Source organism: Bison bison, unplaced genomic scaffold (genome assembly GCF_000754665.1).
Source record: "Bison bison bison isolate TAMUID 2011002044 unplaced genomic scaffold, Bison_UMD1.0 scf7180017864149, whole genome shotgun sequence".
Taxonomy (NCBI): Eukaryota; Metazoa; Chordata; class Mammalia; order Artiodactyla; family Bovidae; genus Bison; species Bison bison.
In genome coordinates, this window is record NW_011494721.1 from 1,345,597 (window position 1) to 1,355,773 (window position 10,177).

The window sequence follows — 10,177 nt, forward strand, 5'->3', positions numbered from 1 at the left end:
GTGATTATCTGGGTCGTGATGATCTTTTTTGTACAGTTCTTCTGTGTATTCTTGCCATCTCTTCTTAATATCTTCTGCTTCTGTTAGGTCCATACCATTTCTGTCCTTTATAGAGCTCATCTTTGCATGAAATGTTCCTTTGGTATCTCTAATTTTCTTGAAGAGATCTCTAGTCTTTCCCATTCTGTTGTTTTCCTCTATTCTTTGCATTGATCGCTAAAGAAGGCTTTCTTATCTCTTCTTGCTATTCTTTGGAACTCTGCATTCAGATGTTTATATCTTTCCTTTTCTCCTTTGCTTTTTGCTTCTCTTCGTTTCACAGCTATTTGTAAGGCCTCCCCAGACAGCCATTTTGCTTTTTTCATTTCTTTTCCATGGGAATGATCTTGATAGTAAAGTAATGCTTAAAATTCTCCATGCCAGACATCAACAATACATGAACCGTAAACTTCCAGATGTTCAAGCTAGTTTTAGAAAAGGCAGAGGAACCAAGATCAAATTACCAACATCCGCTGGATCATGGAAAAAGCAAGAGAGTTCCAGAAAAACATCTATTTCTGCTTTATTGACTATGCCAAAGCCTTTGACTGTGTGGATCACAGTAAACTGTGGAAAATCTGAGAGATGGGAACACCAGACCACCTGATCAGCTTCTTGAGAAACCTATATGCAGGTCAGGAAGCAACAGTTAGACCTGGACATGGAACAACAGACTGCTTCCAAATAGGAAAAGGAGTATGCCAAGGCTGTGTACTGTCACCCTGTTTATTTAACTTATATGCAGAGTACATCATGAGAAACGTTGGACTGGAAGAAACACAGGCTGGAATCAAGATTGCCAGGAAAAATATCAATAACCTCAGATATGCAGAGGACACCACCCTTATGGCAGAAAGTGAAGAGGAACTCAAAAGCCTCTTGATGAAAGTGAAAGTGGAGAGTGAAAAAGTTGGCTTAAAACTCAACATTCAGAAAACTAAGATCACGGCATCCAGTCCCTTCACTTCATGGCAAATAGTCGGGGAAACAATGGAAACAGTGGCTGAATTTATTTTTCTGGTCTCCAAAATCACTGCAGATGGGGACTGCAGCCATGAAATTAAAAGATGCTTACTCCTTGGAAGGAAAGTTATGACCAACCTAGACAGCATACTAAAAAGCAGAGACATTACTTTGCCAATAAACGTCCATCTAGTCAAGGCTATGGTTTTTCCTGTGGTCATGTATGGATGTGAGAGTTGGACTGCGCAGAGAGCTGAGCACCAAAGAATTGATTCTTTTGAACTGTGATGTTGGAGAAGAGTCTTGGGAGTCCCTTGGACTGCAAAGAGTTCCAACCAGTCCGTACTAAAGCAGATAAGTCCTGGGTATTCATTGAAAGGACTGATGTTCTAGCTGAAACTGCAATACTTTGGCCACCTGATGCAAAGAGCTGACTCATTTGAAAAGACCCTGATGCTGGGAAAGATTGAGGGCAGGAGGAGAAGGGGACGACGGAGGATAAGATGGTTGGATGGCATCACCGACTCAATGGATATGGGTTTGGCTGGCCTCCAGGAGTTGGTGATGGACAGGGAGGCCTGGCATGCTGCGGTTCATGGGCTCGCAGAGAGTCGGACATGACTGAGAGACTGAACTTAACTGAACTGTAATGTGTAACTTTCCCTTTACCAGTAAAACTACGAATTTAGCCTGACTGACTTTCCTTTTTATTATAATATTATTCCAGATTCTACCTTACATGACCCTTATTACTAGACCACATAATTTTCAGTACAGGTTTCAAATTGTTAACCATCCTTGACAACATACTGAAGGAAAGTGGGACTAGCATGTTAGAATTTCTAACCTTCTTAATCCAGCACCTTAGACCACTTGGCCATGCTACTTCCCATTCTAACTTTCTATTTTACAAAACACTTTGATAATAAGACTGAACTGCATGGAAGTAATATATCTTTACTGTAGTATTTAACTTGTTTTTGTCTCTTGAAATAAGATTTATTTACCTGTCAGAATCACAGATTAGATACATTCAGCTATTGATAGAGCTTAAAAAAAAAAAAATTCGCTAAACAGATGTTTTGTCTTTGGGGGGGGAAAAAACACACACACACAAATTCATGGAAAATTTGAACAAATAATACATGCAGGGAAAGTCATTTATTTTTCTCTTTTCTATAACCTATACTTAAGTGGTTTGATTTCTGAATAATCAGTTGACCAAGAGACTACTACAATGATCAAGCCTTAGCTTTTTCTCTCCTATTTGAATAATCAATACCCTGAAACGAATGTAAGACATTGCAATGATGATTTCAAATATTCTCTTATTGTTAAGGTATCTAGTACAGCATAAAACTAATGAACAAAGCATGTAACTGAGTTTGAATCTTTTATTTTATTCTTTTTTTTTTTTTTGCATTCTATAGAAGTAATTAAATTTGCAACTAAAGTGGGAATGCCATGTATTTTTCATCATCGTCATGCAGATTGTAGATATTCCTCTGAAATTAAGCTATTCTGTATGACATTCCTTGAATATTGGCAGTTGTTACTCTTTTAATATTTGTAGTGACCCATATATTTGAGATTTTCACCTTTTATCTTTGGTTGTGTTTTGCTTAATTCTATATAGTTTAAGAAGATTAAATAATTTAATGAATAATCAGCTAAGTTGATGAAATTGCTGACTCGATGGACGTGAGTGTGAGTGAACCCCAGGTGGTGATGGACAGGGAGGCCTGGCATGCTGCAATTCTTGCGGTCGCAAAGAGTCGGACACGACTGAGAGACTGAACTGAACTGAACTGAATAAGACCAAGTTTAGGTTCATTCAGAAACTGCAGTCTCTAACCCCACATTGAAGCTTATACTTCCATACACAAAGGTAAGGTATGATAGAGTGTGTACATATTTTAAAACTTTAGGTGATTATCCGAAAAATAATTTCAGCTCCGTTTTTAATGAAAATGAGAAAAAAAGTTAACTTTTAAAACTAAGACTTCAATAGCAACTAATTGTGGCAGTCTGTATATTACTATAATAAAAAATGAGAGCTAACTAAAGACTTCTCGCCTTCAGTGTTATATTTTTCCTCATTGCAAAGAAATTGTAACTCATTCTGCTACTTTTAGTAGAGAGTTGTGCATTTAGAACAATGCAAAAGGTTTAATTGTATTCCTAAAGTTCACTATAGAAATCTTATTGAAGAGTTCAATTCATTTCATGGGGATAGAGAAGAATTTGAGGTATAAGATGAGACCAAAATATCTGAAACAGAAATTGATGGTTGAAAGTATAAGAGACAGGAAGAATAGGTGCAAAGTTCATTGGAAGAATCCCAATAGATTTTAAAAGTGTGGTTTATTGACTATGCCAAAGCCTTTGACTGTGTGGATCACAATAAACTGTGGAAAATTCTGAAAGAGACGGGAATACCAGACCACCTGACCTGCCTCTTGAGAAATCTGTATGCAGGTCAGGAAGCAACAGTTAGAACTGGACATGGAACAACAGACTGGTTCCAAATAGGAAAAGGAGTATGTCAAGGCTATATATTGTCACCCTGCTTATTTAACTTCTTTGCAGAGTACATCATGAGAATGGACTGGAAGAAACACAAGCTGGAATCAAGATTGCCCAGGGGAAATATCAATAACCTCAGATATGCAGATGACACCATCCTTATGGCAGAAAGTGGAGAGGAACTAAAGCCTCTTGATGAAAGTGAAAGTGGAGAGTGAAAAAGTTGGCTTAAAGCTCAACATTCAGAAAACAAAGATCATGGCATCCGGTCCCATCACTTCATGGGAAATAGATGGGGAAACAGTGGAAACAGTGTCAGACTTTATTTTTCTGGGCTCCAAAATTACTGCAGATGGTGACTGCAGCCATGAAATTAAAAGATGCTTACTCCTTGGAAGGAAAGTTATGACCAACCTAGATAGCATATTAAAAAGCAGAGATATTACTTTGCCAACAAACCTATGTCTAGTCAAGGCTATGGTTTTTCCTATGGTCATGTATGGATGTGAGAGTTGGACTGTGAAGAAGGCTGAGCACCAAAGAATTGATGCTTTTGAACTGCGGTGTTGGAGAAGACTCTTGAGAGTCCCTTGGACTGTAAGGAGATCCAACCAGTTCATTCTAAAGGAGATCAGGCCTGGGATTTCTTTGGAGGGAATGATGCTAAAGCTGAAACTCCACTACTTTGGCACCTCATGCGAATAGTTGACTCATTTGAAAAGACTCTGATGCTGGGAGGGATTGGGGGCAGAAGGAGAAGGGGACGACAGAGGATGAGATGGCTGGATGGCATCACTGACTTGATGGACGTGAATCTGAGTGAACTCCATGAGTTGGTGATGGACAGGGAGGCCTGGTGTGCTGCGATTCATGGGGTTGCAAAGAGTTGGACATGACTGAGCGACTGAACTGAACTGAACTGAACTGAAGGAGACTCCATCAGATACCATGGGAAACTGGGTTCTATGCACATGACTTTGACCCTTGACACCCATTTCTTTTCACCTTAACAAACACGAGAGCAACAAAACTGAAATTAGTCAAGTGTCTCTTGGCTTCTAGAACATACATCTAAGTATCATGTACATAGGATTTGAGTTAGCAGATCTTCATTTCATTTAAGAAACTACCAAGTACCTACCATGTGTTACAGCAATAAGAAAAATGTACAAAAATGTCTGCTATATGCCTCAAGGGCCGGGGACAGAAAATAAACTAATCAGTAAACTATATAGTATGTTAGAAGATGAAAGGTTCAGTGAAGAAAAATTTAAAAGAGTAAAAAGTGTTAGAGTACATGGGTATGAGAAATCAGTATTTCAGCAAAATGTTAAAAGAATGTTTCTCTAAGGGGATATGTGTGCAAAGATTTGAAAGAGGTGAGATAGACAGTCATGTGACTGTCCCTAAGACAAGAGTTTCTAGGTAGAGAGAACCTCAAATGCAAAGTCACTTCAGCAGGGTCTTCCCTGGTGGATTTTAGGAATGTGTATAAGGACCACATGTGAGCACCTGAGTGAGCAAGGGGAGAGTGATAAAAGGTAAGGTTGCATGGGTGATGGACTGTCAATTTGTATGGAGACTTTTTGCCTTTCCAACAGATTCTGCTGCAAACCTTATATTTTTGAGATCCCAGATGTCTAACAAGTGTTATATTTTATCTGAAAAAATTTGGTGTGTATATTACTGTAAACCATCCCCATAAAATATGTTTTGTTCCACAGTGTGTGGGGAACACACCATTTCACTATGTTTTGAAATATTTCCCCAGGAATTCTAAACATAGTACCCTTTGGAAGAACTCCTGGTTGATCAATTTACATATTTCCTCTACTTGTCTTTTTGGAAGATCTTGTGATGTCATTGGGTATTATCACTTCTCTATTTTTGAATTACTTGTGTTCAGGCTCACCAACTTTATCAAACAGCTGGTATAAATGCTACATCACATTTTAGTCAAATGTCACTCATTTAATAGGTCATATGATTTTTATAGAAAGGAAATCTCTTTTATCTTTGTGTTATATATTATTTCTAGTAGCAATTATTAGTTTTATGTGTCAAAATCCAAAGTACTTTGTGAGTTATTTTATTTTTCTTAAAATTAAATCAGAGGATAGAATAAATCTACATTCACATTATTCAGGATGATGTGTGTCTGCATGTGTTCTAAATTGCTTCAGTCGTGTCTGACTCTTTGCAACCCTATGAACTGTAGCCTCCAAGGCTCCTCTGTCCATAGGATTCTCCAAGCAAGAATACTGGAGTGGATTGCCATGCCCTCCTTCAGGGGATCTTCCTGACCCAGGGATTGAACCCATGTTTCTTTTGTCTCCTTCATTAGCAGAAGGTTTCTTTATCACTAACGCCACCTGGGAAGCCCATTCAGGGTGGTAGAGTGTATAATTGGTCTAAAATAGCTTTCTGAGATTTGTGAGATATATGAAGGAAGTATTTCAGAAGTTATTTCAATATTTGGGATTAAATATTTAATCCAAATTAAAACTGACTTTGAAAAATTTGTGATGGTCTAGTCAGGATGGATATATTTTACTTATGTAGTATTTATTGGAAAGGTCAAAATCCAGAAAGTTTAAATTTAGTTAGCAAAGAAAAGTCAAATTCAATGTACCTGAGATGCTGATCTGAGAAAAAGGAGGAAAAGATCAAGTAATAGATAGATCTAAAAAACTTGATTAAATTACATTGTAGGGTCAATAACAGAAGAAATTCCTTTCAAAGGGAATAGGTAAAATTGAGATCTTTAGTTTTAAGTCTGCTTTGCTTCTAACAAATGTGTAAAAAAAATCAATTTCAGTGAATAAAGAGAATTATCCTAATAATTCATTCTAGAACATCCTTACTACTATAACCACTATAACTGTTCCAATTTTTAATGAAATGTAGTGATATTGTGATAAATAATCTATTGTGGAAATTTCAATGGATATTTACAGCCAAGTATTAGAAAACCTGTGTGGACTTCTAGTTTTAGATAATCAATGTTACTGGAATCAATAGATCATAGTGAGAACTATTTATGAATAGGGTATGCATATTTAATGCCAAATTTTCTCCCTTCAGCATTATTTTAAAGCTTTTTCTTCCCTTCTAATAGGATCCCAATGAAGACTCTAGATGGTTTTTAGGAACCATCATGTGAAAAAACAGAGCCCACTTCCTTAATGTAAAGTAAGAGCTAACTGGGTAATCACCAATTTTCAATAAATATTTTAGAAATAAATATCAAATATCAGGGCAACAGATACAATAAAAAGTATCAGTAATCAAATTTTATCTAAAAAGTCTAGAATTTTATTTTTTTCTCATTTTGTTAAAATAGTTCATTTTATTTTTAACATACATTTAACTAGCCATATGATGACAAGGATAAAAGTTATATATTATATTTTTCTGTGTGTAAATTCTTTCAAATATTTTTTAATCTGAACTTTTAAATAAGAAAATATTGATATCTATGAAGATAAAATATTAATGATAATTTATTGCTATTTAAAATATTAGTTTCATAAAATATATTGTAGGTACAAATTATCAGTGAATTCTTCAAATGTTTTCCATAGTTTACATAAGAACTGATATAGGAAAACAAAAGAATTAAACTTTTTTCCCTAGAAGTAATATTATCAACAATGGAAACTAGAAATCTTCCTCAAAATGATCTATACAGTTCTATTTTAAAAATCTATTTTGTTCTGCTTTTCAACAATACTATTTATTTTATATTTGTGTTAGCTTTCTATTGCTGTTCTAACAAATTATCGTAAGTTTAGTGACTTAAAGTAACACAAATTTATTATCTTGCAATTCCTGAGGTAAGAAATCAGAGATGAATATTATGGGGCTAAAATCAAACTGTTGGCAGGGCTGCATTTTTTCTAGAGGTTCTAGTGGAGAGTCTTGCTTTCTTGTCTTTTTCAGCTTTTGTTGTTATTTATTTACTCTCTTATCTCTGACTCTTTTGTGACTCCATGGACTGTAGCCCACCAGGCTCCTCTGTCCATGGGACTTTCCTGGCAAGAATACTGGAGTGGGTTGCCATTTCCTTCTCTAGGGGATCTTCCAACTCAGGGATCAAACTCATGTCTTTTGCATTGCAGGCAGTTTTACCACTATGTCATCTGGAAACCCTTTAAGATGCTGACTGTAATCTTTGCTACATGGCCTTTCCTCTATCATCATCGTCCATCATTCCAAAATTTGCTTCCTTTGGCAGAACTCCATTCTCTGACTCTGATAATCCTCTTTTCCTCTTACAAAGACCATTGTGATTACAATGGGTCCACTCAGATGATTCAAGATAATTTCCTCAAGATCCTTTACTAAATCACATTTAGAAAATTTTTTGGCATGTAAGATAATCTTTTCAGTCTCTGGAGACTAGTTCATAAGCATTTTAAAGGGACTATCATTCTATCTGTTAAAGTATCTAAGATCACTTCAGCATTTTCATGACAAAGGACAGTAAGCACGTGTATGTGTGTGTGTAAGAAGCAGAAGCAATACACCACATCTGCCTTCAAATAACTCCACAAGCATCCCATCAGTAGGTATATCATTATCTATAATCATAGGAAAGGGCTGACTTTCCTCAAAGAATGAAAAGTCTATGTTGTCATATATTGCAAAAGAGAGGCTGATGATTAAGCAGTACTTTATTCTTCAGTTTAATATATATGGATACTTTCAGTGCTCTGCGACTGTTTTTTATTTTATTCATTTTAAGCAGTAAATTTTCTCCCATTTTATTAGAAAAAAGAAAATATTTGAAGACACTGCGTCTTTTCCCCTGGTGCCTCAGATGACAAAGAATCTGCATGCAGTGCGGGAGACCTGGGTTTAAATATTGGGTTGGGAAGACCCCTGGAGAAGGGAATGGCTACCCACTCCAGTATTGTTGCCTAGAGAATTCCATAGACAGAGGAGCCTGGTGAGCTACAGTCCATGGGGTACAGTTAGACAAAATGGAGTGACTTAATATATTTATGAGCAAACAATATTTGTAAAATAGTGTGCCTTTTACCTTCTAAACTAGAATTTTCTTGGTTTGAATTTTTGTTCTCTTTCTATTCTGCTATGTATACTCTTATGGCAGAAAGTGAAGAGGAACTAATTAGCCTCGTGATGAAAGTGAAAGAGGAGAGTGAAAAGGTTGGCTTAAAGCTCAACATACAGAAAATGAAGATCATGGATTCTGGTCCCATCACTTCATAGGAAATAGATAGGAAAACAGTGGAAACAGTGTCAGACTTTATTTTTGGGGGATCCAGAATCACTCCAGATGGTGACAGCAGCCATGAAATTAAAAGACACTTACTTCTTGGAAGGAAAATTATGACCAACCTAGATAGCATATTGAAAAGCAGAGACATTACTTTTCTAACATAGGTCCGTCTAGTCAAGGTTATGGTTTTTCCAGTGGTCATGTATGGATGAGAGAGTTGGACTGTGAAGAAAGCTGAGCACTGAAGAATTGATGCTTTTGAAGTGTGGTGTTGGAGAAGACCCTTGAGAGTCCCTTGGACTGCAAGGAGATCCAACCCAGTCCATTCTGAAGGAGATCAGCCCAGGGATTTCTTTGGAAGGAATGATGCTAAAGCTGAAACTCCAATACTTTGGCCACCTCATGCTAAGAGTTGACTCACTGGAAAAGACTCTGATGCTGGGAGGGATTGGGGGCAGGAGGAGAAGGGGATGACAGAGGATGAGATGGCTGGATGGCATCACCGACTCGATGGATGTGAGTTTGAGTGAATTCTGGGAGTTGGTGATGGACAGGGAGGCCTGGCGTGCTGCGATTCATGGAGTCACAAAGAGTCGGACATGACTGAGAGACTGAACTGAACTGAACTGAACTGAATGTATATGATACTGCTTTGGAAAATACTGAAGGACTTTAATTTTGAAATTGATTCCTTAATTTTTTTTTTTTTTTGCTCAAAATATTTTCAATCACTTAAAAGACACTACAAAACAAACTGAGATTATTATTAATTTCTCTTCTTTGGGCTATCCAAGTTGTTACTCAGGAAAATGCTTTCAGAAAGATTTGGGAACTCCTAACAAGGTGTATCACCAGATGGTCAACACTGAAATCAGATTGATTATATTGTTTGCAGCCAAAGATGGAGAAGCTCTATACAGTCAGCAGAAACAAGACCAGGAGCTGACTGTGACTCAGACCATCAACTCCTTATTGCCAAATTCAGACTTAAATTGAAGAAAGTAGGGAAAACCACTACACCATTCAGGTATGACCTAAATCAAATCCCTTAACGATTATACAGAGGAAGTGAGAAATTGATTTAAGGGCCTAGATCTGAGAGATAGAGTGCCTGATGAGCTATGGAATGAGGTTCGTGACATTGTACAGGAGACAGGGATCAAGACCATCCCCATGGAAAAGAAATGGAAAGAAGCAAAATGGCTGTCTGGGGAGGCCTTACAAATAGCTGTGAAAAGAAGAGAAGTGAAAAGCAGAGGAGAAAGGAAAGATATAAACATCTGAATGCAGAGTTCCAAAGAATAGCAAGGAGAGATAAGAAAGCCTTCTTCAGCGATCAATGCAAAAAATAGAGGAAAACAACAGAATGGGAAAGACTAGAGATCTCTTCAAGAAAATCAGAGA